We start from the raw sequence: 27,875 nt of genomic DNA, 5'->3' as shown, positions 1-27,875 counted from the left end.
CTTCGACTAGAGCACCCTTACCGTACTGAGAAGGGTGGTGAGCTATCCACTAAATTTTACACATTCTAGTGAGGAAAGTACTTACCAGCAGCAGCAAGTAGACCTGGAGCAGGACCTGAACCAGCAGGTGGTGGCATACTTGGACAGCACCCTGCCACACCACATTAAAGATCCGCTGGACTACTGGGCAGCCAAACTGGATTTGTGGCTGCAACTTGCACAGTTTGCCCTGGAAAAGCTGTCCTGCCCGGCCAGTAGTGTAGCATAAGAGCAGGTGTTTAGTATGGCGGGGACCATAGTTACTCCAAGAAGAACTCACCTGTCCACCCAAAATGTGGACAGACTGACCTTTTTCAAGGTGAATCATTTCTGGATCAGCCAGGATTTCCACCCACCAATGCGTGATGCATCAGACTAGATCATCCATGGTGCCACATCAACACTTTGACAAAAGAGACCGGTTTCTTCTGGCTACCTGCCTCAGCTACTATTCTGATGCTGCCACCCGCCTGATGCTACACATCTGATGCCAAGTGCTCCTTCTTTCATCCACAATCTTCAGCTGGTACTCGTATTGCCACCCACCTCCCCACGCTGTCACCGGGTCACTCAGTGGTCTCCTGATGCTGCTGCCACCTCCACACTATGTCACCTTGCCACTCTGGTCTCCTGATTCTGCTGCCACCACCCTACTCTGTTACCTTGCCACTCTGTGGTCTCCTGATGCTGCTGTCACCTCCACACTATGTCACCTTGTCACTCTGTGGTATCCTGATGCTGCTGCCACCTCCACACTATGTCACCTTGCCAATTTGTGGTCTTCTGATGCTGCTGTCACCTCCACACTATGTTACCTTGCTACTCTGTGGTCTCCTCATGCTGCTGCTGCCACCTCCATACTGTCATTGTGCCACCCTGTGGCCTCCTGATGCTGCCGCCACCTCCACACTCTGTCATTGTGCCACTCTGTGGCCTCCTGATGCCGCCGCCACCTCCAGACTCTGTCATTATGTCAATCTGTGGACTTCTCATGCTGTTCCCACCCTCCCCATTTCATGACTGGGACACTATTTTGCCTTTTGGCCTAGCTGACATCATCATTCTGATCTGTCAGAAGGAACAAAAAATTTGATGCACAATCGATCCTGTCTGTGTAGCAGCTCTAAGGCCTGTATGATCCCATAAGAATTGGCTTATGATTTGGTAGCCAAAAGCAGGAGTGGGTCCAAAACACAGAAGACATGCTAATATTCCATTCATGTGTCATCTGTGTTTTGGATCCACTCCTGTTTTGTTTTTTTTGCATTAGCAATACTAATGGATTACTGACCAAATGCTGACCGAGTGAAGGCGGATGCTCTACAGACAGGATCCGTTTTTTGTGGGTTATTGTTCTAACGGATCAGAGGAAGGGCAAAATAATCAGTGATGTCAACACAAACTTAATGCTGATACCCTCTCCACTCTGTCGGGGGGTTCTACTTGTATAAGCATTTAATAGAACAGGTTCTGTAGACATCTACTGTATGTGGAATCAGCTGACGACGATGTAAAAGGAGTGAGCTTCTTCTTGACACTGACATCGACCTGTAATGCTGAGTTCATACTTGAGTTATTTGGTCAGTTTTGGCCTCGTGACTGCCCAAATAAGTGAAATGTGCAGTGATTCTAAGAGCGATGCCTGTCATCTGCATGTCATACTGACTCACAGTATTTGTTTCACTACCACAGCAGACTCCCTATGCGTGTTACTGCACAGTGTTCTACACCACTATAAAGGCTCTCAGCAGCCAGGAACTAGCCGTTTTTTAACGCTATTTGCAGTGAATAAATTCGGATCGAACCAAATTTTTTCAACAAATTCGACGAACCAGCCGAATCAATTTTTGGAGAAATTCACTCATCTCTAGCTGCCACCCGTCTGCTGCCTCTATTGCCATTCTTTAATGGGGCTTCTTTGCCTACTGATATGTACATATTAAATTTTTACAAGGATATGCATACCATTGGCCCTTGCTATCACAATGCTGGGTTCTGCTACTACTGTGATCTGCCACAATCTTGTGCTGTATGCGACTGCTGCCCCCCTTCCGAACTCTGTCATGGGGACACTACTGTCACTGCTCTTTGAATCCAGAGGGGAAACAAACCAGGCTGGTGTAGTGAGCTGCATCTATATTTATTTATATAAGGAGATATATAACGCGAGTTTGACCGCGACGCGTGGTTGATTTAAGTGTGGTTGCGTAAGTGTGTGACTTAAGATTAAGTGAGGGAGTATCTGAGAGCTAAATTATTTGTGGACATTGAGTGGCTGTATTTGACTGTATTGTATGCTGTGATAACACTTTTTTTTTCCTTCTCCAGGGGTTGCACAGGTGAGTAATTAGGGTGTGGCTGTCTAATTCGGGCGTGGTTGTCTAATTAGGAGACTATAAAAACTCAGCAGTGTGAGCAGCACAGCCTCTTTGATTCCAGAGGGGAAACAAACCAGGCTGGTGTAGTAAGCTGCATCTATATTTATTTATATAAGGAGATATATAACGCGAGTTTGACCGCGACGCATGGTTGATTTAAGTGTGGTTGCGTAAGTGTGTGACTTAAGATTAAGTGAGGGAGTATCTGAGAGCTAAATTATTTGTGGACATTGAGTGGCTGTATTTGACTGTATTGTATGCTGTGATAACACTTTTTTTTTTCCTTCTCCAGGGGTTGCACAGGTGAGTAATTAGGGTGTGGCTGTCTAATTCGGGCGTGGTTGTCTAATTAGGAGACTATAAAAACTCAGCAGTGTGAGCAGCACAGCCTCTTTGATTCCAGAGGGGAAACAAACCAGGCTGGTGTAGTGAGCTGCATCTATATTTATTTATATAAGGAGATATATAACGCGAGTTTGACCGCGACGCGTGGTTGATTTAAGTGTGGTTACGTAAGTGTGTGACTTAAGATTAAGTGAGGGAGTATCTGAGAGCTAAATTATTTGTGGACATTGAGTGGCTGTATTTGACTGTATTGTATGCTGTGATAACACTTTTTTTTTTCCTTCTCCAGGGGTTGCACAGGTGAGTAATTAGGGTGTGGCTGTCTAATTCGGGCGTGGTTGTCTAATTAGGAGACTATAAAAACTCAGCAGTGTGAGCAGCACAGCCTCTTTGATTCCAGAGGGGAAACAAACCAGGCTGGTGTAGTAAGCTGCATCTATATTTATTTATATAAGGAGATATATAACGCGAGTTTGACCGCGACGCGTGGTTGATTTAAGTGTGGTTGCGTAAGTGTGTGACTTAAGATTAAGTGAGGGAGTATCTGAGAGCTAAATTATTTGTGGACATTGAGTGGCTGTATTTGACTGTATTGTATGCTGTGATAACACTTTTTTTTTTCCTTCTCCAGGGGTTGCACAGGTGAGTAATTAGGGTGTGGCTGTCTAATTCGGGCGTGGTTGTCTAATTAGGAGACTATAAAAACTCAGCAGTGTGAGCAGCACAGCCTCTTTGATTCCAGAGGGGAAACAAACCAGGCTGGTGTAGTGAGCTGCATCTATATTTATTTATATAAGGAGATATATAACGCGAGTTTGACCGCGACGCGTGGTTGATTTAAGTGTGGTTACGTAAGTGTGTGACTTAAGATTAAGTGAGGGAGTATCTGAGAGCTAAATTATTTGTGGACATTGAGTGGCTGTATTTGACTGTATTGTATGCTGTGATAACACTTTTTTTTTCCTTCTCCAGGGGTTGCACAGGTGAGTAATTAGGGTGTGGCTGTCTAATTCGGGCGTGGTTGTCTAATTAGGAGACTATAAAAACTCAGCAGTGTGAGCAGCACAGCCTCTTTGAATCCAGAGGGGAAACAAACCAGGCTGGTGTAGTGAGCTGCATCTATATTTATTTATATAAGGAGATATATAACGCGAGTTTGACCGCGACGCGTGGTTGATTTAAGTGTGGTTGCGTAAGTGTGTGACTTAAGATTAAGTGACTTTAGATTCAGGGACTTCAGTGGGGGGCTGTAATTAGTACTACATTATATTGTATTTTTTGCTTTGCTGGTGTAATCCCCATTTAGCATGTGTTGCACAATTGACAACGCAGTCCAGTGCACATCTTGCATGATGTATGCAGTCCTGGAACAGGAGTTCAAGGGTGCATATCTTTGTTCAAGATGTGAGCAAATTACCCGTTTGGAATCGCTAATCGAGTCTCTAAATGGGCAAGTTGCAACACTGAGAGGCATTGACAATTTGCAAAAGATTTTGCTTCTCACCGAGCAAGCACTCTTTGGGGTAGACGAGGGGGAGGTGACAGAGAGGAGGCTGAGGAAAGTGAGGTAGCTAGCTGGGTAACAGTTAGAAAGTGGGGTAGAGGGAAGAGTGCCAGGGAGGCTAGCCCTGATCTGACACACCCCAACAAGTTTGCACGTTTGGCAGATGAGGGGGATGTCAGTCCAGGGATGGCACTGCCGGAGCCAGACACTTCCTCTGCCAGTCAGGGGAATGCCAGCTCTGGTAAGCAGGGGACCAGGAGAGCAGGGCAGGCCAGACAGGTGCTGGTAGTGGGAGACTCAATTATTAGGGGAACAGATAGGGAAATCTGTCACAAAGACCGTGATCGCCGAACAGTGTGCTGTCTTCCTGGCGCTAGAGTTCGACACATCGCGGATCGGGTTGACAGATTACTGGGAGGGGCTGGAGAAGATCCAGCGGTCATGGTCCATATCGGAACCAATGACAAAGTTAGGGGTAGGTGGAGAGTCCTTAAAAATGATTTCAGGGATTTAGGTCAAAAGCTGAGGGCAAGGACCTCAAAGGTAGTATTTTCCGAAATACTACCTGTACCACGGGCCACACAAGAGAGGCAGCGGGAGATTAGGGAAATTAACAAGTGGCTCAAGAACTGGTGTAGGAAGGAGGGGTTTGGGTTCCTGGAGAACTGGGCCGACTTCTCTATCGGCTACAGGCTCTATCGTAGGGATGGGCTGCACCTCAATGAGGAAGGGGCAGCTGTGTTGGGGAAGAAGATGGCTAGAAGGTTGGAGGAGTGTTTAAACTAGGGACTGGGGGGAGGGTAATTATGTTATAGAATGGGAAGATAGTGCAGATAGAGACCGGGGGCAAGGTAGTGAGACTGGGGGAGGAATGGAAGGAGGGACTAGAACAGTTCAGAAGGAAAGGTGTAGAGTAAAAAATATATCAGAGTCCACAGAAAATCTACTACTAAACGAGATAGACGAGGCGGCAAATCATAATGAGGTGGTTATTATGGGGGACTTCAACTACCCAGATATAGACTGGGAAACTGAAACTTGTATATCTCATAAAGGAAACAGGTTCTTGGCAATAACCAAAGACAATTACCTCTCCCAACTGGTTCAGGACCCAACTAGAGGGACGGCCATACTGGACTTAGTATTAACCAATAGGCCTGACAGAACAACAGACGTGCAGGTTGGGGGACACCTGGGAAATAGTGACCACAAAGTAATAACCTTCCAATTATCATTCAAAAGAGCGTTTCTACAGGGAGGAACAAAAATACCAAACTTCAAAAAAGCTAAATTTAGCCAACTAAGAGAGGCCATAGGCCTAACTTAATGGGATAAAGTCCTCACAAATAAAAATACAGCCACAAAATGGGATATCTTTAAAAGCATCCTAAAATCTCATTGTGAGAGGTACATACCGTATGGGAATAAAAGGTTAAGGAACAAAAAGAAACCAATGTGGATAAACAGAACTGTAAAGAAAGCAATAAATGACAAAAAGAAAGCATATAAAACACTAAAACAGGAAGGTAGCACGGAAGCACTGAAAAACTATAAGGAAAAAAATAGAACATGTAAAAAACAAATAAAAGCGGCCAAACTAGAGACTGAGAGATTAATTGCCAAAGAGAGTAAAACTAACCCTAAAATGTTCTTCAATTATATAAATGTTAAAAAGTATAAATCTGAAGGTGTCGGCCCGTTAAAGAGTAATCAGGGGGGAGTCGCAGAGAGCGACGAGGAGAAAGCAAAGCTGTTAAATATTTTATTCTCCAATGTATTCACTGAGGAAAATAAACTGTCAGATGACATGCCGAATGTTGAAATAAATCCCCCATTAAAAGTGTCCTGTCTGACCCAAGAAGAAGTGCAACAGCGACTTAAAAAGATTAAAATAGACAAATCGCCAGGACCGGATGGCATACACCCCCGTATCCTAAGGGAATTAAGTAATGTCATAGCCAGACCCTTATTTCTGATATTTGCAGATTCTATATTGACAGGGAGTGTCCCACAGGATTGGCGCATCGCAAATGTGGTGCCAATATTCAAAAAGGGTCCAAAAACAGAGCCTGGAAACTATAGGCCGGTAAGTTTAACATCTGTTGTGGGTAAACTGTTTGAGGGTTTTCTGAGAGATGCTATGTTAGAGCATCTTAACGGAAATAAGCAAATAACGCCATATCAGCATGGCTTCGTGAAGGATCGATCATGTCAAACAAATTTAATCAGTTTCTATGAGGAGGTAAGTTCTAGACTTGACAGCGGCGAATCAATGGATGTCGTGTATCTGGACTTCTCCAAAGCATTTGACACTGTACCACATAAAAGGTTAGTATATAAAATGAGAATGCTCGGACTGGGAGAAAACGTCTGTAAGTGGGTAAGTAACTGGCTCAATGATAGAAAACAGAGGGTGGTTATTAATGGTAAATTCTCAGATTGGGTCACTGTCACTAGTGGAGTACCTCAGGGGTCAGTATTGGGCCCTATTCTCTTCAATATATTTATTGATGATCTTGTAGAAGGCTTGCATAGTAAAATATCAATTTTTCACAGATGACACTAAACTGTGTAAAGTAATTAACACTGAAGAGGACAGTATACTACTACAGAGCGATCTGGATAGATTGGAGGCTTGGGCAGATAAGTGGTAGATGAGGTTTAACACTGACAAATGTAAAGTTATGCACATGGGAAGGAATAATGCAAGTCACCCGTACTTATTAAATGGTAAAACACTCGGTAACACTGACATGGAAAAAGATCTAGGAATTTTAATAAACAGCAAACTAAGCTGCAAAAAACAGTGTCAGGCAGCTGCTGCCAAGGCCAATAAGATAATGGGTTGCATTAAAAGGGGCATAGATGCCCGTGATGAGAACATAGTCCTACCACTTTACAAATCATTAGTCAGACCACACATGGAGTACTGTGTACAGTTCTGGGCTCCTGTAAACAAGGCAGACATAGCAGAGCTGGAGAGGGTCCAGAGGAGGGCAACTAAAGTAATAACTGGAATGGGGCAACTACAGTACCCTGAAAGATTATCAAAATTAGGGTTATTCACTTTAGAAAAAAGACGACTGAGGGGAGATCTAATTACTATGTATAAATATATCATGGCTCAGTACAGAGATTTATCTCATCATCTATTTATCCCCAGGACTGTGACTGACGAGGGAACATCCTCAGCGTCTGGAGGAAAGAAGGTTTGTACACAAACATAGAAGAGGATTCTTTACGGTAAGAGCAGTGAGACTATGGAACTCTCTGCCTGAGGAGGTGGTGATGGTGAGTACAATAAAGGAATTCAAGAGGGGCCTGGATGTATTTCTGGAGTGTAATAATATTACAGGTTATAGCTACTAGAGAGGGGTCATTGATCCAGGGATTTATTCTGATTGCCTGATTGGAGTCGGGAAGGAATTTTTATTCCCCTAAAGTGGGAAAAATTGGCTTCTACCTCACAGGTTTTTTTGGCCTTCCTCTGGATCAACTTGCAGGATAACAGGCCGAACTGGATGGACAAATGTCTTTTTTCGGCCTTATGTACTATGTTACTATGTTACATATTACATTTTTACAAGGATATGCATACCACTGGCCCTTGCTATCACAATGCTGGGTTCTGCTACTACTGTGATCTGCCACAATCTTGTGCTGTATGCGACTGCTGCCCCCCTTCCGCACTCTGTCATGGGGACACTACTGTCACTGCTACTGCCACTTCAGCTGCTGTCACCTACCCCACTCTGTCATGGGGCCACTACTTGAATCTTAGTGCACTGCACAAACAAGTCCGCGGTGATGAACTAGACCTGATGCTAACAGTGACCTGTAATTCTCACGCACAATAATTTGACATCTAACAGAAGAGATTAAAAAGCATGTGTTTGGACTTCCACAACATGCATTAAAAGAACCTCTTTTTTTCACCACTACTTTATTGGCGCTGCCTCCATTTCTTTATTTTGTTCCACTAAGATGCCATTTGGAGATAGCTCCTACAGGGAGGCACCAGTTATTTGCTTTACTGAAGGGTGCTGTTTTCATTTCTTTTTGTTTAAGGGGGTTGTCTCATCTTGCCGTTACTATGGTGGAGAGATGAGACACAGTCCCAAACACCTTTTGTCCGGGAAACAGCGGAGTGCTCCATAACGACCGGCTTGGGAGACCTTGACGGGTTGCGCAGGCTTGGGTATGTTCTTGATATAAGAATATATTGGTCTCATTTTAATATCACTTTGAGGGTTTAGCCATATATTGTCAATTGCATTTACCATTGTAGTGCACCATTTCCAGTGATTCTTCCAGTACAAAAACCACCCTTATAATATATGCCAGTACAAAAATAACTTCTTATAATGTGTGCCAGAAGAAAATGATCCCCTTAAAATGTGTGCTAGTACAATAGTGCAAAATAAATCCCCTTTTAATGTGTGCTAGTACAGAAAATCTCCCTTATAATGTGTGCCAGTACAAAAAATTCCCCCTTATAATGTGTGCCAGTACAAAAAATACTCCCTTATAATGTGTGCCAGTACAAGAAATACACCCTTGTAATGTGCGTCAGTACAAAAGTTAACCCCTTATATATAAAGGGATTTACCACTACATAACTAGGCAAATTTAAAGTACAGCAATCTGAAAAAGCTGGGCAACAACGTCTGCAGAGATGTAATAGAAGCCATACTTGGTACATTCATTCTGCATACATTATATCATATCAGGACAGCCGTGAGTACTGTATATACTATATCTGTGGTTTAATCTCCAGCATACCTCAACATACTACCCAGCTTTCCAAAGCTGCTAAGAGGCAGAGATGATTACTGCATAACTAAGTATATTAGCTATTCAGCTGTATGTCTGTGAAGGTTCTCATTTATCCAGGTCATGGTATATCTGTAAAGAATAAATCAAGGCAACTGGACTTACTGTAGATTTCTTGAAAACGTTTCACTCGTTCTTCCAACGAGCTTTCTCAATTCTGAGTGAATGTACAAGAATTCTCTGGGAATAAATATGTAACTGAAACAACATCTGGTAATTATACCCAGCATGGGGTCAGAGGTCATTATACCCAGCATGGGGTCAAAGGTGTTGATTCCATTATCCCATTTGTCAAAACAGAAGGAAGGAGAAGAAAGACCACCAAGACTACCAGTGAGGGCGAGAAGCATGACAGATATGGTTATCCCATATGTAGCTGGGGTATCTGAGAAACTCAAAATGATTTTTAATAAACATCACATCCCTGTCTGCTTTAAACCCAGCAACACACTGAGGCAACAACTGGTTCACCCAAAAGACCCAACGCCTAAACACAAGATGGACAACATTGTGTACGCAGTCCAGTGCAATGAGGAATGCTCAGAACTGTATATCGGCGAAATAAAACAACAACTACATCAGCGTATGGCTCAGCATAGAAGAGCCAAAACCTCTGGTCAAGATTCAGCCGTGTACTTACATCTAAAAGAAACAGATCACACCTTTGAAGACAGTCAAGTACGTGTTTTGGATAAGGAGGCAGATTGGTACAAACGAGGTGTGAAGGAGGCCATCTACGTAAAAATGGAGAAGCCAAGCTTGAATAGAGGCGGGGGGTTAGACATCTATTGTCTGCCACATACAATGCTGTCTTGACACCTTTTTCTGGGAGGTCATTATCACCTACTGACTCCAATTAGGATAATGGGATCAACACCTTTGACCCCATGCTGGGTATAATGACCTCTGACCCCATGCTGGGTATAATTACCAGATGTTGATTCAGTACCATATTTATTCCCAGAGAATTCTTGTACAGTCACTCAGAATTGAGAAAGCTCGTTGGAAGAACGAGTGAAAAGTTTTCAAGAAATCTACAGTACGTCCAGTTGCCTTGATTTATTCTTTATAGATATATTCAGCTGTATGTACTTTGGCTGGTACCATATACAGTGATCCCTCAAGATACAATAGCCTCAGGATAAAATATTTTCAACATACAATGGTCATTTCTAACTCATCGTTAAGTTGAAACTAGACTCAACATACAATGCTTCAGACTCAAATCCTGGTATAATAGCTGGATTAGTTACTAGTTATTAGCTATTCCTAACTGTTATAGGTAAGAACTTGTCTCATTTGTCTTAGTTATCTGCTTATTTTTTTAAAAATCTTCATTTTTTCTTATCTTGGATGACATTTTGATGCTTGGGAACCTATTACTCACCTTACAATGGTTTCAACATACAATGGTCGTCCTGGAATCAATTAATATTGTAACTTGAGGGACCACTGTATATACTACAACTGCTATTATTGGCACTATGCAGAGCACTGTTAGGCTGTATTCACATCTTGGTATGGGATTTCAGCAGTTTTTTTGTGGCAGAAAATAACAGAATTGCCATATGTGGTAAAAGCTCACATTCATGCCAGAACCCGACGGATCCTATTATAGCAAATCGGGATCCAGCAGGTCTTGGCGGTGTCCAGTTATGCCAAGCACAGCATTTCCAGTATTCTGCTCCTCTGTACTCAGACGTGAACATAGCCTTACCAAATCTACCTTCCAACAAAAAGGTCACACTAACTGTGTAGACAACACTTATGCAGCCTAAACTTCCTGACTTACATGCAGTAGCATCAGAAAGGGGAATGGGATGGAGGAGAAGACATGGCTCCAGCCTGAAAGAACATTGTACTGCTTTTCTATTTTATTTTTTATGGTCTACGGTACATTTGTGATATCTGACAAAACAATTTTGTTCATTTTGTTGGCAGTTTTTTGTGTGGATTTTGGATTTAGTGTTCTTTTAACTAGTGTCTCCCATAGAGTATAAATAATAAAATTCTAGCTTCTTGTAACTGTTACTAGAGGGAGCTTAAATGCTGCACACTGTGTTATAAATAAGGGGTAGATTGGATAGTAAACTTCCTGGTAGACCAATGCCACTTGTATCCTCATCACGGCTACCGGCTGCGTAAATAATGCCCTGACACTTCTAATATTAATTCATGCTGGGAGTTTCAGGTACAGCGGCCAGACAGGTCTAGGGGGTGAGGCTCAGGTCCCCTTTGCCCATATTACTGTTGAGTGCCTTAGGAATACTGGGGGCACTATGGGGTGGGGGAGATTTATAAATACAGGAGCATAATACTATGGAGGGAGCATTATAACTACTAAGATTTCTATAATATTAAATTTGAGGAATATTGGTAGTAGTGTTGAGAAAGTTCAGTACTAACTATACTGTACTGCACAGTTCTAAATTCCAGTAGTAATAGGAGCTACAGAGTCAGAATGTGTCTTGAATTATTTAGTCATCCTGACTTAACTATAAATAGTAATGTTATACTATAGTTAAAATGTTCTCCTATACATTACTCCAAGTTTTGTATATTTGACTATTTTCTGATGTGATAGATCATGCATGTTCACATTAATATGCAAGCTAATTCACATATATTTAGAAATCTGAAGAATACATGTTGTGATGATGCATGTACGGAGATATAAGGAATGCACCTTTCTAAAGCCTAGGAAGTCCCACCACTCATTACCTCTCTGACCAAAAAACACATTTTGCTGATTGCATATTTATTTCACATGCAAAAATTTTACATACATTTGAAGTGGTTGTCCAGGATTTTACAAGTGATTGGTACTGATTGGTGGGGGTCAGACACCCCTCAGCCTGCAGATCAGCTGTTTCAGATTAATACCTGCATGAGAAAGCATGAAGCATGACCCACATTCCCCCACCCTACCTTTCTGCTTCTTGGTTAGAGCACTTTCTGTCAACATATAAGTTCTACGCTTGAAGGGACCCTCTGGTTCAAGAATAAATTTTCACATTAACTGAGGAACGAATACTACACTTACTTGGTTACCTCTCTTTCATCGTTTTAGCTGCAGATACACCAATTCCCAGGCTCTTATATTGCCATCCAAGGTGGCCACGCCGGTTTTCAGACTACCTGGTGCATACTGTGCATTTGGTAGCCCAAGACATTTCCTGTTGTCCTTGGATTGGCTACCACTGCTCACGTGAACAGTGCTGGCCAATCCAAGAGCAAGGCTGGACTTAAAAGAAAGTGTCTTGGGCTGCCGAGTGAACAATGTGCATCAGATAGTCTGATGTAGCCATCTAGAATGGCAGAAGAAGAGTCTCGGAATTAGCAGATCTAGAGCTAAAAAGATGAAAAGGATGGTACCAGGTAAGTGTATTATTTATTCCCCAGTTAGGCCTCATGCACACGACCGTTCCGTTTTTTGTGGTCCGCAAAAAACAAAAGCCGCCCGTGTGCCTTCCGCAATTTGCGGAACGGAACGGGCGGCCCATTGTAGAAATGCCTATTCTTGTCCGCAAAACGGACAAGAATAGGACATGCTATATTTTTTTGCGGGGCCTCGGAACAGAGCAATGGATGCCGAAAGCACACAGAGTGCTGTCCGCATCTTTTGCGGCCCCATTAAAGTGAATAGGTCCACAACCGAGCCGCAAAAAATGCGGCTCGGATGCGGACCACAAAAACGGTCGTGTGCATGAGGCCTTAATGTGATTTTTTTTCTTAGACCAGAGGGTTGCTTTAAAGGTGTTTTCTGGGATTTTGATACTCATGACCTATACTTTGGATAAGTCATCAATATCTGATCGCTGGGGGTGCGACACCTGGACCCCTGCCGATCAGCTGTTTGAGAAGCCACCAGCATTCCTGTGAATGCCGCTGAATTCTCACGGCTTACCAAGTACAGCAGCATACATTGTATAGTGGCTGTCCTTGGTATCGCGCTCAGCCCATTGAAGTAAATGAGACTGAGCTGCAATACCAAGTAGAGCCGCTATACAATGTACAGCGCTGTGGTTGGTAAGCACAGAGAAGGGAACAGCGCTCACAGGAGCTCAGGTACCTTGTCAAACAGCTGATTGGTGGGGTTCCCGGGTGTTGGACCCCCAACAATCAGATACTGATGACCTATCCTTAGGATAGGTCATCAGTATTAAAATCCCTTTAAACATTTTGGATCATATGCATGGTTCATCCATAAGGACAGCAGTGTTTGCTACCCTATGTGCTAGTTATCCATTATTTATATGATGAATCAAAATGTTTTTTAGTTGCTCCTTTGTTGTTTTAGATATATGGCCACTGTGCAGTATGCTTTCTGTGTTAGGATGTTGAAAGAAGCTGCAGCTCAGATCTTACTTTAGGCTCCCAGGATTTCTCTACACCATTGCAAGACAATAAACATATACATAAATAAATAAAAAATAAAAAAACTTAAGTCACTCTGTGCTGCAGTTTTCCGGATGTGCGTATAATCAATAGGGAACAAATATCGAGAGACTGTCAAGAATGTATGAGCTTTAGTAAATATTTCGCTGGCCTCTGGAGACCAGCTGAAGAATGTAATTATATGCTGATCTGCCAGTAGCTTCACATTAACTCACACCCTCTACAATATTTGAAGTGTTCACACTCCAGAAACCACATCCCAAATAAACAGAACAGTGAGCTCAGATGGCAGTGAAAATGAGAGAAAAACAACTTGGCGATTTACAATGCTGAAATCATGAAGGACTAATGTCTTCAGTTCTACCCCAATCAAATCTGGAAGTCTGGGCTTATAATAATCATGTTGAAACATATTCAGATTATAATTACCTTTCTTCTGATAATGATAGCCCTTTGATTGGATGATTACCTATCTGACTTTGAAAAGTCTCAAAGGTCAAAGCAGAGAGAATTACAGACATCAGCTTTTTTAGGGATAATATCAGCTTAGAAAAGATCACTTAACTCTAGTCACTGCTGGAAGGCCATTTACATTCTGCTTGATTTTGAGATAATGTAGAGACAATTTTGGATATTTTATGTTATATTATCATCTATGTGTTATTACTTCTTCATTTGAGGTTTGCTGTATCATGCAGTGTTGATTGAATACATTAGACGAAGAGGCAGATATTACACTGATTAATAGGATATCTCCAATGAACTGAGTTGCACCATTGTTTGACCATAGTGCACAATTATGTAGCAATTGTTGTAACAGTTTATTTTAAAGTATCTGATGTTGCAGCCCTTATAAGCCAGTGCCATTTAATGGTGCACCCTTAGTTCATTACTTTAAGGTATTGATCCATCCATCTAATTCTTAACAATCAAGGGCAAACAAGGATATTCAGTCAACAAACTCACAGTATTCTTTTTTAGTGTACTATTTGGTTTAGACTCTGTTCATATTGCCATTGGAGGCTAGTCCATACGCAGTTCCACCATGCTTAATGGCAACACTAGCACTGAAGAGCATGAAAACCATGAACCAAGAAACCAGATGGACCTCCTTATATGTCACTGGAGTCATGGATGCACCAGGATTACAGGACCACAACACATATGGTGGAAATTTAGTTTTAAATGAGGCTGGATTCACATATCATTTTTTTAGGAGTACATTTTTTGCTCTGCCACTGATATAAACTGATTGAACTGATGACAAATTGACATCAGTCTACATCAGTTTTTCAGTCTACCACCCTTTGACCTTAAGAACAAAAAAATAAAATGATAGATCTTGTACAACAAAATGATCATGATGGAACTGATAAAGTCTGACACAAATTTGAAACTAGAAATGAAAACTATAATGTCCTCCACGATGAGATAAAATAATCAAATTACAATGTAAAAGTAGTCAGTCATTCCCAACTTGATATACACAATGCTGTGAAAAAGTATTTGCTCCCTTCCCAATTTCTTCTACTTTTGCACAACTGAATTCAGATAATTAAACTACTCTTAAAGGGGTTGTCAGGGCTACAGATTGCCACGAACCCACTGTGCCATGCGTTCTACCTCCTCTAAGGGTGTTGTCTAAGTGAACCCCTCATTCTTCATAGTACCCCTGATGATGGAGAAGGCTTTCCCAAGAGGAATACTAGGTCGCTACCTCTTGAGAAGGATTGGCACAGCTAGTCCAGGCGGACCAGGAAGTACCAAAGCAAGGTACAAGAGGTACAAACGTAGTCAGCAGGCCGAGTCGTAACCAGGAGCAGCAGTGCAGGACCAAAGCATGAGGCAGAGGCGAAGTCAAACAAGCAATAGGTCAGGGCAGGTGGCACAGGTACAGGTCAGGCAGTCCGGATCGGCAACAGGAGAGTCAAGGCAAGCAGGCAGGGAACAAACGGGTAGCGGAGTCCAGAAACTTAAGCACGGGTCAGGTACACAGGAACACAAGCAGAGAAATCAGCGACCTTAACAGGACACAAGGACCTTGACACTCAGGCATCTGGGAAGGGGGCTGAGCCACTTATAGCCATGCAGGAGGGCTAGGATTGGTTAGCGAGATCATATGATCTAACTCGTAAAGCATCGGAAGTGACATGCGCGTCCCTTAAGGAAGTGCTGCAGGGAAGAAGCAGCAAGCATACTGTGGCCAGGGCTGAAAGGAAACTGTGGAGCGGATCCCAGAACAAACCTACAAGGACAGAGCCAGGACGGAAGCGGTTAATGGGGAAGCACAGGCAGCAGATCACTGCTGAACATGGCGCCCAGGACTGTAACACAGATATTGATTTCATCATTGAGGTAATCAATATCAGATTAGTGTAGACGAGCACCCTCCACCGATCAGCTGTTTAAGGGGACCACAGTGCTCCTGCACACATTGCTTCCTCTTCAATGTTTACCTGCATGATCTACCATTGTAGTGGTGGTGCAGTATGATTACAGCTGTTTGTCTCACTGAAGCGAACATGAAGGAGACTAGAGGGTCTCAAAAAGCAGCACATGATGCCACGTTCTAAAGAGATGGAAATACAGATGCCAAACAAAGCTACTGAAATCCACCAGTCTGGAAAGGGTTACAAAACCATTGCTATGGCACTGGGACTCCAACGAACCACAATTTAACCGCAATACCCACAAATGGAAAGAAACATGGAACATTGGTAAAAATTCACAGATGTCTCTGACCAAACTTTCACTAACAGTGCATCAAAAACTCATCTAGGTGGTCACAAAAAACCCAGATGAACATTTAAAGAATTGCAAGCCTCACTTGCCTCAGTTAAGGTCAATATATTTGACTGCAAAATAAGAAACACACTGGGCTAAAGTGGCAGCCATTGGAGATTTGCAAGACGCATGTAAGTGCTGAACACAAAGGCCCATCTCGCATTTGCCAAAAAACGACCTCCAAGAAATTTGGGAGAATATTCTATGGACTAATGCGTCAAAGGCAGAATTATTTGGAAGACATGGTTCCCATTCCATCTCGCAAAAAAAACATCATACCAACAGCAAATGTGGTGATGGTCTAGGGCTGCTCAAGCTCAAGAACAGTTGGGTTATACAGCAGAACAATGATCCGAAGCACACAAGAAAGTCCACTTCCAAAAGGCTAAAAAAAAAAAACATTAAAGAGGACCTTTCTTTACAATAAAAAATCAAAACTAAGTATGCTGACATGGAGAGCGGCACCCAGGGATCTCCCTGCACTTACTATTATCCCTGGGCGCCGCTCCGTTCTCCCGGTATAGGCTCCAGTTTCTTAAGATTTTCGGCTCAACTGGGAGGAACCTGCTCTTGTTCTCCTGGGCGTCTTGCTCTCCTGGGCGGTCAACCGCAGCGCTCAGCTCATAGCCTTAAGAGTTTTTTTCTGAGCTGAGTGCTGCGATTGGCCAGCACTCCAGTCTGGGAGAAGGAGACGCCAGGGAGAACAAGAGCAGGCTCCTCCCAGTTGAGCCGAAAATCTGAAGATACCGGAGCCTATACCGGGAGAACGGAGCGGCGCCCAGGGATAATAGTAAGCGCAGGGAGATCCCTGGGCCCTGCTCTCCATGTCAGCATACTTAGTTTCGATTTTTTATTGTAATGAAAAGTCCTCTTTAAGGTTTTCAAATTGCTGAGTCCACGTCCTGACTTGAATTCCATTGAGATGCTGTGTTAAAACCTTGAATGGGCAGTTCATGATTGAAATGCCTCCAGTGTACCTGAATTAAAACTAGTCTGCAAAGAGAAGCATAAAATGTGATAATAATAATATATAGTTTTAAACGGGTATTTGGCGGGTTAAAGGAGTATGGCAGTTTCAGTAGGAACAGCCATCAGTGAGGTGAACAATGCATATGCATGAAGTAAACTACATAGAAAAAAGAAAAGTTTATAGCAGCACAACGAAAAAATTGAACCTTTCTAGTGGTGGTGCCGGCAGTGTTGGGAGCCAGTCTGAAGATCCCTTTCAATGCGTCTTATATATAAAAAAAACGCAGCACTCACTTGTCTTCAATTTTGCAGGTTTTATTCACCAACACAATGCGACGTTGTTTCCCCCATAGCACACCCTGGTTGGAGTCTCCTTCTTTATGGGGGTGGGGACTGGAGCCCTTGATGTTACAGTGCAGGTAAAAGATAGGTGTAAAGGATCTCCTGGCACCCCGACTGGGTACCTCCTTTGATGGATGCGCCTATTGCCTCCCGAAGGCTCCAAACACTCCACTTGACACCGTAAGCACTGCTAACCCCACGAACCGAATGTCGGTCGAATGTCGGTTGAAACGTCGCATTGTGTTGGTGAATAAATCCTGCATAATTGAAGACAAGTGAGTGCTGCAGTTTTTTTAAGTAAACTACAGTTCATTATAAGTGAGAACAAAAGTCCAGATACCAGTTAGGCTACATGCACACGACCGTATGTGTTTTGCGGTCCGCAAAAAAAAACAGATGATGTTCCGTATGGCATCCGTTTTTTTTGGCGTATCCATTGTAATAATGCCTATCCTTGTTCGCAAATTAGAAAAAATTAGGACATGCACTATTTTTTTTGCGGGGCAACGGAATGGACATACTGATGTGGACAGCACACGGTGTGTGGTCCGCGTTTTTTGTGGACCCATTGAAATGAATGGGTCCACATCCTATCCGCAAAAAAAAAAACGGGTCGGACACGAAAACAAACAACGTTCGTGTGCATGAGGCCTTATACTGTTACAAGTACAGTCTTTTTCAGATCAATTATACAACATTACTTGTTTCATTATAACTATCATTGCCATGTGTTATTAGAGGAACATCTAGCCCGTTTAAATACAGACATAATATCTGCCATTAGTACATATTGGAGTAAGGAATTTCACAGTTTGACAGGTCTAACTGTAAAGAATCTTTTCCTGTATTTGCAGCGACCCAGCGGGGAACAGGGTCGGATTGGCCATAGACCTTACAGGGAAATTTCCTGGTGGGCCGATGCCCAGGGGGTCATCCAAGCCATCCACTCTGCCGCTAGCCAGGTACATAATGAGTTCTTGAGAATGATGTACTCATGTACCTAGAGAGTAACCGCACATGGCCTCCTGAATTCAACTGCTGTGGCCTGCATCTCACCTCCTAATCACCCTGTCCAATACCTTAAACAGATGCAACTGTAGGAGGAGGACAGAAAATTGAATCTAATGAAGGCCACCAGAGAGGGATAGCTTTTGTGGCAATATATTGTATGTCACTCTAGTATTTGGTTCTGCTAGGATGGTATTTTGCATTATGGTATCGCTGACCCTGCCTACTTGCATTGTCCTGCCTTCGGTAAATTTGGATCTGCCTACAACATGTGCCATATTTAGGTTTTTTTTTCCAGGGACATTTTAAGTTCTCATTCTGTCTATGGTGGTGAGTGTGAGGATAGAAGTGGTAGTCACTTGAATCTTTGTAGTTATCACAGTCCTCACAGTGGCTGGATCCATCTCCCTCACTCCTAGAGCCGGCATAGTGGCAAGGGGGGAGGGTGGTGCAGATAAGAATAATAGTTGTTTCCCCCATAGCACACCCTGGTTGGAGTCTCCTTCTTTATGGGGGTGGGGACTGGAGCCCTTGATGTTACAGTGCAGGTAAAAGATAGGTGTAAAGGATCTCCTGGCACCCCGACTGGGTACCTTATTTGATGGATGCGCCTATTGCTTCCCAAAGGCTCCAAACACTCCACTTGACACCGTGAGCACTGCTAACCCCACGAACCGCCGCAGCTTGGTTGGGATCTCGCCGTCTTCTACCCACCCTGGACCTACGACAAGGCTTCCAGGTTCCAATGGGTGAACCTCTCTTCCTTTAGAGAGCGATGCAGGAAAAAGCTCTTAAAACAGCTCAGGAATTATAGCCAGGGGAGTATACAGCGTATAGCATTCACTAGTGTAGATGCCTTGGCCTTTTCCCCACACACATGAGATGAGGCTCTATGTTGAGGGTAAACAGGAACTCTATAATGGGGCTACATGCCTGCCTTTTATGCAGGGACTGAGACAGTTTTTACATTAGCCAATCACATGCATTTACAGTATGGAAACACTTGAGGCAATTGCACACAACAACCCTCCCTGCCTGTGATACAATTAACAATGGGCTCTGCCTGTGATACAATTACCAAACACAATGGGCTAACATAATCACTCACAGGCAGAAAACACTATTTTTTCCCCAAAACACAGAAAACACCCCAAAGCCCCACAAATCCCCATAAATTATACATCCCTGGATAGCTCTTATCTAGGCGAACAACATATCCAGAAATCACCCAGATCTGAGCAGGGGTTCCTGAATTCCATGGAAGTCACATTTGACTGACTGCAAGCATGGCTTTCCTGACTAAAACAGTTCCACAGATTTAGGCTGTGCAGCCGGTCTACCTGAACAAGAGTCATAACTGAAGTGTAAAGCTACAAACACTTACACACAAGGTGGAGGCACCACACTAAAACAGTTCCAACATATTATTTTTTATATATTTTTTCTTCCTTCTACCTAAAAGATTTCAGTTTGTTTTTCAATTGAGTTGTACAGTTTATAGGTCACATTAAAGGTGGAAAAAGTTCTGAAATGATCTATCTTTGTCTCGTTTCTTTACAGCACAGAAACCAGGGGTGTGTAGACTTTTTATATCCACTGTATATGCAAGTCAATCAGCATTCATTAAAAGTGTGTTTCACACAGCCCAATGCAAAGTGAAAGGGGATGAACGATCATTCGACTCCGATTCTTTGTACCTCATTTAGTTTTCATATTATCGACAGTTCATCTCCTCTTTACACATGGTGATATCCAGCAAACAAATTACCATGTTGCTTATTTGTTGGGTGATTTCGGGGCACCTTAACATGAGCTAGATATTGGGAATGTTCATTCGTAATAGGGCCCTAAGTGACCTTATTAAATTCTCATTCTAAGCACTTATAACTTTAACTTTAAAACAATATTCACTGGTGCTCAGTGATTACTCATCCATTGTACTTTTCCTAAAATATTTATTCTTGAAAAATAAGATATGTGGGTGGAGTGCCCGTGGGTGCAATGGACAGCTGGTATTTGCTTTCAATGTGTATACAATTTGTTTCTGTGCTTATAAAAAAGACTTAGGAGACAAGCATGTGATTATTGGAAAACAAAAGTAAGTCAATTCTAATTGCTGGTCACATCACAAGTTCTCTCCCACACAATGCAGCCACATGCTGCCTAAAAATATGGATTGCTTCAGAAAAATACTTTATGCACAATACACATGAAGTGTTTATTTACTTATCAAATTGAGGGAGATTAAAATGAGTGCCTGTGCTCATATTAAACACATACAGGTGTATTTAAACTGTGTCTGAAACAATGTACTCAAGTAGCCAGCGGTAACAGTTATTAAGAAAAGTCATTGCATGATCATGACTAAAGTGGCCAAAACTTGTCTCCATTGTCGGCACTGATTCCTAGAACTGCTGCAATGAAGAGCTGCATCACAGCAGCTGTAAAGATTGATTTGCTCCTCGTTCCTGTCTGGTTCACGGTCAATCAAGATGAATTGCATCAATTGGCTCAACCACCACATAAGTGCAGCACAGGATGATGTGACTATTGTGTGTATAGAAAAGGGACCTCACACATCAGCCTTAAGTATTCATGTCAATCCTGCAGTAGCATGGGGCAAGCTTACAATACCATTTTTAAACTGTACCTGTTGATTAACTAATTACTTTGAAATTACTATGAGGAGCACAGCTTAAATTCCTAGAAAAAAGATAAGTGCCACATACTTTTTAGGCCATTTGGAAGGAAAAAGTAAAACCTGGAATATGAACCCCTTAATACCACATTTGTTTTGAAATGTAAATAGGCACTGTCATTGCAACAAACTTTCATTAACCCCTTACGGACACATGACATACCGATACGGCATGTTTCCCGAGTCCTTAAGGACACATGATGTACCGGTATGTCTTGGGTTTAAAACGCGATTGCGGCACGGCAGGGGTTAATCGGAACAGGATGCCCGCTGATATCATTCAGCGGGCATCCTGTCACAATGCCTGGGGGGTCATGTGACCCCCGTATTGGCGATCGCAGCAAACCGTCAATTCAGACCTGCGGTTTGCTGCGTTTCCGGTCCATTCAGGTTTCCGGTGACCCGATGAACCGGAAAATACACACCACCAATCACAGTCCGAGCATTTGGGAGAGGCGGTGCTGGCCATGGTGCTGATGGCCGCTGTCCAGGGTGCTGATTGGTGTGGAGAAAGGCGGGAGATTCAAACTCCCAGCGCTCCTCTCTCCCCTCCTCTTCCTGTTTCAGCACCTGCACCGTCCAGCACCATCCTCACCAGGCTCCTGCAATCCCCCCATCGGCACCCATCACTCTCCTGCACCCATCACCCTCCAGGTAGGTTAGGGTCAGTGAGGGAGAGGCACCCCATATGTGGTCGTAAATGGCAATATAGTCACACGGCAGGGCATAGAATGAAGGGAACAATGGAAAATTTTCCATTTTAACCCTTACTGTATTACTGGAAAAAATGGGTTAACAGCCAAACAAAACTCAATATGGTTTGTCCTGATTCTGTAGTTTGCAGAAACACCCCATATGTGGTTGTAAACTACTATTTGGCTACCTTGAGGGGTGTACTTTCTTAGATGGAGTCACTTTTTTCTATTCTATGGGTGGAACGGGGGGCTTGAAATGGGACATGGTATAAACAAAACCAGTCCTGCAAAATCTGCCTTACAAAACCCATATGGCGTTACCCTCCTTCTATGTCCTCCCGTTTGGCCAAACAGTAGTTTAGGACCATATATGGGGTGTTTTTGCAAACTAAAAAATCAGGGCAACCCATATTGAGTTTTGTTTGGCAGTTAACCTTTACTTTATTACTGGAAAAAATGGGTTAAAATGGAAATTTTTCCAAAAGATTGAAATTCCAAAATTGTTTCTCCATCTGCTATTAACTCTTGTGGAACACCTAAAGGGTTAACAAAGTTTGTAAACCCAGTTTTGAATACCTTGAGGGGTGTACTTTCTTAGATGGAGTCACTTTTTTCTATTCTATGGGTGGAACGGGGGGCTTGAAATGGGACATGGTATAAACAAAACCAGTCCTGCAAAATCTGCCTTACAAAACCCATATGGCGTTCCCCTCCTTCATTGTCCTCCCTTTTGGCCAAACAGTAGTTTAGGACCACATATGGGGTGTTTTTGCAAACTACAGAATCGGGGCAACCCATATTGAGTTATGTTTGGCAGTTAACCTTTACTTTATTACTGAAAAAAATGGGTTAAAATGGACAATTTTCCAAAAAATAGAAATTCCTAAATTGTTTCTCCATCTGCCATTAACTCTTGTGGAACACCTAAAGGGTTAACAAAGTTTGTAAACCCAGTTCTTAATACCTTGAGGGGTGTACTTTCTTAGATGGAGTCACTTTTTTAAAATTTCTATTCTAGGGGTGCAACGGGGGGCGTGAAATGGTACATGGTATAAACAAAACCAGTCCTTCAAAATCTGCCTTGCAAAAACCATATGGCGTTCCCCTCCTTCTATGTCCTCCCGTTTGGCCAAACAGTAGTTTATGACCACATATGGGGTGTTTCCACAAACTACAGAATCAGGGCAACCCATATTGAGTTTTGTTTGGCAGTTAACCCTTGCTTTGTTCCTGGAAAAAATTGATTATATTGGAAAATTTTCCCAAAAATCGAAATTCTTAAATTTTATGTCCATTTGCCATGAAGTCTTCTGGAAGACCTAAAGGGTTAACAAAGTTTGTAAAATCAGTTTTGAATACCTTGAGGGTGTCGTTTCTAAAATGGGGTCATTTTTGGATGGTTTATATTGCATAAGCCTCACAAAGTGACATAAAAAGTGGGATTTGGAAAATTTCTGAAAAATTTCAAAATTTGCTTTAAACTTCTAAGCTAAGTAACATCCCCAAAAAATAAAATCTCATTCCCAAAATGATACAAACATGAAGTAGACATATGGGGAATGTAAAGTCATCACAATTTTTGGAGGTATTACTATGTATTACAGAAGTCGAGAAACTGAAACTTTGACATTTGCAAATTTTTCTAAATTTTTGGTAAATTTGGTATTTTTTATGCAAAAAAATTAACTTTTTTGACCCAAAATTGCCTGGGTAAGTAAAAGCGTTTTAAAGTTATCAGCACTTAAAGTGACACTGGTCAGATTTGCAAAAAATGGCCTGGTCCTTAAGGTGAAATAGGGCTGAGTCCTTAAGGGGTTAATCTACAGTACTATCCTATTACAGAAAATGCCTCTTTCTCCACTCATCAGGCACTTCACCCCCCCCCCCCCCCCCTTCCTGTCTACTGCACTGATCTTTCATCATCAATTTACCACTAAATTCCTGTAGAGTACTGAGGCAGGTAATCTACTCACTGAGGAGTCTTGTCACATGCTGCCAATAGAAGTAAATGGAATGGGAGGGAATGGGAGGAGGAGGCAGCTGCAGAGTGAGAGAGAGGCAGAGACAAATACAAAGAGACAGCTGCAGCATCTAAAAAGTGTTACTGCCTCTCTCCCATGCTGAATTCACAGCTACACTGCAATAAATGGTCTCCATGTCACTGTTACTTCTGAGGATTGAGGACGTGCTACAGAGGATCATGGGCATAAAATCTCCTCTTCTATGTGTGCTGTGTATGGGAGACATTATAGCAGCTAGTCTCTGTTCACTCTGGAGCTAAGGCTGAGGGAAAACTGAAAATTAGAGAGGGAGAGAAAATCATGCAATTATCTGAAGGAGTGCTGCTCGTCCTATACACACACGACAGCTTGTTCTAAAAAATCACCTGAAATACACTTTAAAGTAGTTCCTATAAACATTTATCACCTGTCCACAGGATAGGTGAAACATGTTTGATCACTGAGAGTACAATGACTGAGCCCCATAGCAATCACAAAAATAGGACTGCCCAGGTCCCCTGTGTTAATTGAGCTGAAGGGGCACTTGTTTGACCACCATTACCTAATTTCTCTGGGGCTGACAGATAGCCAAGCACTGTATTCAGAAGTTCCATAGATGAGAATTCAAGTTTTTTGCAGTACCAAAGAAATATAGTTTTTTTAGTACTTCAGCACAATAAAGATATGTTTTCTATAGAAACATCATATTTGTGTAGCTGGGGTGCTAGACAAAGCATTGCAGAGCATAGCATGCAGGGTCGTAGGTAATATTTATCTGTTGGTCACTTTCTGGGGCTACTTTCAGACTTACAGTTGCAAGAAAAAGTATGTGAACCCTTTGGAATGATATGGATTTCTGCACAAATTGATCATAAAATGTGATCTGATCTTAATCTAAGTCACAACAATAGACAATCACAGTCTGCTTAAACTAATAACACATAAGTAATTAAATGTTACCATGTTTTTATTGAACACACCATGTAAACATTCACAGTGCAGGTGGAAAAAGTATGTGAACCCCTAGACCAATGACATCTCCAAGAGCTAATTGGAGTGAGGTGTCAGCCAACTGGAGTCCAATCAATAAGATGAGATTGGAGGTGTTGGTTACAGCTGCCCTGCCCTATAAAAAACACACACCAGTTCTGGGTTTGCTTTTCTCAAGAGGCATTGCCTGACATGAATGATGCCTCGCACAAAAGAGCTCTTAGAAGACCTACTATTAAGAATTGTTGACTTGCATAAAGCTGGAAAGGGTTATAAAAGTATCTCCAAAATCCTTGCTGTTCATCAGTCCACGGTGAGACAAATTGTCTATAAATGGAGAAAGTTCAGCACTGCTGCTACTCTCCCTAGGAGTGACTGTCCTGTTAAGATGACTGCAAGAGCACAGCGCAGACTGCTCAATGAGGTGAAAAAGAATCCTAGAGTGTCAGCTAAAGACTTACAGAAGTCTCTGGCATATGCTAACATCCCTGTTAGCAAATCTACGATATGTAAAACACTAAACAAGAATGGATTTCATGGGAGGATACCACAGAGGAAGCCACTGCTGGCCCAAAAAAAAAAACATTTCTGCACGTTTACAGTTTGCACAAGAGCACCTGGATGTTCCACAGCAGTAATGGCAAAATATTCTGTGGACAGATGAAAGCAAAGTTGAGTTGTTTGGAAGAAACACACAACACTATGTGTGGGGAAAAAGAGGCACAGCACACTAACATCAAAACCTCATCCCATCTGTGAAGTATGGTGGTGGGGGCATCATGGTTTGGGGCTGCTTTGCTGCGTCAGGGCCTGGATGGATTGCTATCATCAAAGGAAAAATGTATTCCCAAGTTTATCAAGACATTTTGCAGGAGAACTTAAGGCCATCTGTCCACCAGCTGAAGTTCAACAGAAGATGGGTGTTGCAACAAGACAACGATCCAAAGCATAGAAGTAAATCAACAACGGAATGGCTTAAACAGAAGAAAATACACCTTCTGGAGTGGCCCAGTCAGAGTCCTGACCTCAACCCGATTGAGATGCTGTGGCATGACCTCAAGAAAGCGATTCATACCAGACATCCCAAGAATATTGCTGAACTGAAACAGTTCTGTAAAGGGGAATGGTCAAGAATTACTCCTGACCGTTGTGCACGTCTGATCTGCAACTACAGGAAACGTTTGGTTGAAGTTATTGCTGCCAAAGGAGGTTCAACCAGTTATTTAATCCAAGGGTTCACATACTTTTTCCACCTGCACTGTGAATGTTTACATGGTGTGTTCAATAAAAACATGGTAACATTTAATTATTTGTGTGCTATTAGTTTAAGCAGACTGTGATTGTCTATTGTTGTGACTTAGATGAAGATCAGATCACATTTTATGACCAATTTGTTCAGAAATCCATATCATTCCAAAGGGTTCACATACTTTTTCTTGCAACTGTATCTGAGCATCAGCTGTGGCAAAAGATTTGTTGGATTTTCATCTGTTGTTGTCCCATGTGTAATACTGAGGAGTGTGAACGTAACCCTAGAGATATGTTTGACATGGTGACTATATATTGTGGGAATTCGCTCTGGTAGGCAGGTTAGCGGATGCAGTATAGAGGCAATCACAAAGTCTTTAACTTAAATAGTTCAGTGTTTATTCACACAAAAGGCAAAACAAAATAACAGTTTGCAGTCTTGGTGTTTGTTCACACCATGGAAAGTCCACAGAACGCAAACATTCACCTTGTTATCAGTTTTTCATCAGCGGTCTCCAGCAAGCTTTAGGGGTCTGTTTTCCAGCATGCGGCTCACAGCCCTTTTGTACGGCACATATCTTCAGATCCCAAACCACAGAGACTCCACAGCTTCACTGTGAGATGGAGGATAATCCACACCACCTGATCAATGGTGACTGCTTTTTATAAGCCTCCACAGACCCCGCCTGGGACGTGGGGAGTAACCACTCACCCAGCACTTTGGCTACTCCCAGTAAGAGCCATCCCGGATCGGCTTTACAGCCATACTAAACAGCTGAAGTGTCAGACTGCAAAGCAATAATTAACACGTCAGGAAAAAAAACCGCTCTTACCTCACCGAGGCCAGGAGCCCCTTGTTCCTTCCTACAATATGTACAATTTATTGATGTATAATCTGTGTATATGGTATATTTGCCAAAGCAGGTTTGGTTCTGTAATTTGCACTTTTTATTTGCCCTATTCTTGTCCATTTTCATGGCTTAGAATAACCCCTTCTATTGACCAGAGTGAGAAAAAAATGAATGCACATTTTTTGCTGTTTTTGATAGATCAGTTTTTTTTGTGCAAATTGCTAATCTAAAATCACTGCAAAAAATGCACCAAAATGATACGCAACTGAAAATACTAGCTAATTCCTCAGGCCAATTGGTAAAAGCTGAGAACTTTGCCAATATCTTCCAGTCTGGAACATATCGGAGCCCCTCATGCACCACGTCACGGTGTCTCAGCACGCATGGGGTCCTACCACTCAACTGCCCGTGGTGTGTGAACAGGGTCTGAATCAGTGCTAGAAATCAACTCACAGCCAGGCTCTCCATAGTGCTGAGTAGAGACGGCCTTGCGGTTCGCCCGGCGGTCGTTTTGCGGCGAACTTTGCGTGTTCGCGATTCGCCAAATATGCGAACATATGGAAAAATTTGCGCCCGCCATATTCTTTTACATTATGAAGAACTTTGACCCATGACACATCCATCAGGTGGTACAGGACAGCCAATTGAGACATTTCAGCACATGGACATACCCCCTGATCTGACCGCCATTTTACTTTCAGTGTTTTGCCAGTGTAGGGAGAGGTTGCTGTGTGGAGCAGGGACAGGCTGTTAGGGACACCAAACGCTAGTTAATAGGGCCACAAAAGTCATT

This window comes from Bufo gargarizans, chromosome 1 (genome assembly GCF_014858855.1).
Source record: "Bufo gargarizans isolate SCDJY-AF-19 chromosome 1, ASM1485885v1, whole genome shotgun sequence".
Lineage (NCBI taxonomy): Eukaryota > Metazoa > Chordata > Amphibia > Anura > Bufonidae > Bufo > Bufo gargarizans.
Note: the sequence above shows the minus strand (reverse complement) of the source record.